The 2,386-nt window shown below is 37.6% G+C and overlaps 1 long non-coding RNA gene across 1 annotated transcript; it reads right to left on the bottom strand.

Annotated features, from left to right (window-relative positions):
- Positions 1-179: 179 nt before the first annotated feature.
- On the bottom strand, positions 180-1,755 carry LOC118736465. The gene is made up of 3 exons (XR_004992678.1): positions 1,173-1,755; positions 762-1,106; positions 180-697 (listed from the first exon to the last, which is right to left on the bottom strand). It is a non-coding gene; the product is annotated as an uncharacterized LOC118736465 (long non-coding RNA).
- Positions 1,756-2,386: the final 631 nt, after the last annotated feature.

Raw genomic sequence — 2,386 nt, 5'->3', positions numbered from 1 at the left:
AAAAATATGTTTGCTTTAAATTTGTAGAAAAACATATCGTCACCTGAAACTCAAAAAGACGTAACAAAAATCATTGTTAAAATGCAAAAAGACATAACTAATAAAAAATTCAAAATTTACTTTTTGATTTATATAATGGATTTCAACGAGTTACAACCTCCCACATCATTTTATGAAAAAAATAATGAAAATATTAGTCACGACTTTTTCAATCTCATTTACGATATTGTTACGTCTTTTTGCATTTCAGGTGACGATATGTATTTACTTATTTGGTACTTATTCAATAAGTGTCAGGGTGCCGGTAATGTTGTGGTATGATCCTTCTTTGTTATCTAACTGGTTCTTTAATTGACTTAATGCGCATTTGGCAGCTGTGCACTTCACTGATAGTTACGACCAATACCCCGGAATGAACTACTGTGACCCTTGCACGGCGCCCATCAGCCGTTCGTCGTCATTGAAACGCTTCAAAACGTATTGGAATCGATGTAGTAAAGCAGTAACCGCCAAGCGCCCAGTGAAGACATTCGAATTCAATGATGTATCACCCCCGCAGTTGTATGTGCTAGAAAATTTGTGTTAGCGCTATTAAAAATGCCTGACTAGGCACATAAAACTCCTCTTTGGCATGGTTGTTTTTCGTTGTGATCTTTGTGCTTTCAATGCCGGTATTTAGCCAAATATTCCATGCAATCTACGTACAAGAAATGAATAAGAGATCTAAAAAGGTACTAAACTTCCCGCTAAACACAACTCACCCTGCAAATTCCTCATCTTTGTTTCCGCTGTTTCCTCGTTAGCAAGTGACGCCAATTTGTCTGCATTGTCATGCATAATTTCTTGCAGAGATTTTAGTGCGGCCAGCGAGTCTTCACAATTTTTACTCAAGGCAGCACCATCCACCTTCTCACTGCTTCCCGTACTGGAAAGCGCACGCACATTATCAAGCAACGGAAATAGAACTTGCCAAACGAGCGTCTGTTATGTGGGCTGGTTCAACAAACGACCATGCCAAAAAGAATGCGGCAAAGAGCATTGTGAACCGCACTCGCGGCAGTAACTATGCAATTACCAACTGAAGACACGTAGGTATCAGCGGCTCACTGAAATGGTGAAATATGTATACACATTCCTTTGAAAATAATACCAAACAGAACACGCAATTTTACCTATGGGGATCATTTGCCTTCCAACATTTCTCAGGCAGAGAAGCGAGTATTATGCCAACAGCATTGATGTAGTTTTGTATCTCTTTTTATGGTATCCATGAATAACCCTTCACAACAGCACCGGCACTCACAAATTCAATTGTTGTTTATTGGTTTAAAGCGAAACGCCCGGACAGTGTAAGGGCGCTGTTGGGTTGGTTGTTTTGTAATAGATTTAGGAACATTTTCAGCAATATAGGCTGTATTGATCCGGTCCGCCGGTCAATTCTTGGCACGTTTAATGGCTGCTCATTATCGGTATCATATAAATATGATGCAATGTATGCAAATGCCATTTTTTAACACAATCTTCACAATTTTCTCAATTTAACTTCACAGCAAAATTAGTAAACAACAGCTTAACAAAGAAAAACTAGATGCTGTTAGCTTAACCACAAAAATAATTGTCACCAAACAGCTGACTGCGTTTGTTAACACTAAACAATGACAAATATGGTTAAAGTTGATACACAATCACTTAACCCCAAAAAAAGTTGTTAACTAGAGATAACAACGTGAAATGTGGTTAAAATAAGATTCAGAATCGCACTACTGGTGCACTTTAGCGTGTCCACCGAATATTGACGCAAAATAGTCGAAGGTGGTATCAAACGATGCGTATTACTGTCAGTGTTAAGAAGTGGAAATTGGTTTTGTTAAACCATTCAAAAGTTATTGACAAAAAACTGTTTGGTTCAAGTCAACTTTGTTAATACTGAAATCACATTAATAAATGCACCAAATGAACGCATATTGATATTTAGATGTTCACTATGGTTTACTTTAACTGAATTTGTAACACAAACTCACGAAACTAACCGATTTATTGAAGTATCAAAGCGAAAACTATGTCCGAAAAACTAGCGTCTACTTTATTCTGCTAGTTGTAATTAAAACATGGAGGTGCTTGGTGTTGGCAATTTTTGAAGTGAAACTTCTTAGGCGGCGGTATCGCAAAAATGGAGAGTGAAATTTTTATACCCGAGCGCACTTGTGCACAAAGGTATATTAATTTTGTTCACATAACGGTTGTTTGTAACAGCCAAAACGAATCGAGATAGATATAGACAAATGTATACATAAATGCTCAGAATGAATAGAGAAATCGATTAAGCCATGCCTGTCTGTCCGTCTGTCCGTCCGTCCGTGTACACGATAACTCGAGCAAAAATTGA

The sequence above is a fragment of the Rhagoletis pomonella genome, unplaced genomic scaffold, assembly GCF_013731165.1.
Source record: "Rhagoletis pomonella isolate Grant_MI unplaced genomic scaffold, Rhpom_1.0 Rhpom_scaffold_00003, whole genome shotgun sequence".
NCBI lineage: Eukaryota > Metazoa > Arthropoda > Insecta > Diptera > Tephritidae > Rhagoletis > Rhagoletis pomonella.
Note: the sequence above shows the minus strand (reverse complement) of the source record. Positions and strands in the feature narration are given on the sequence as shown.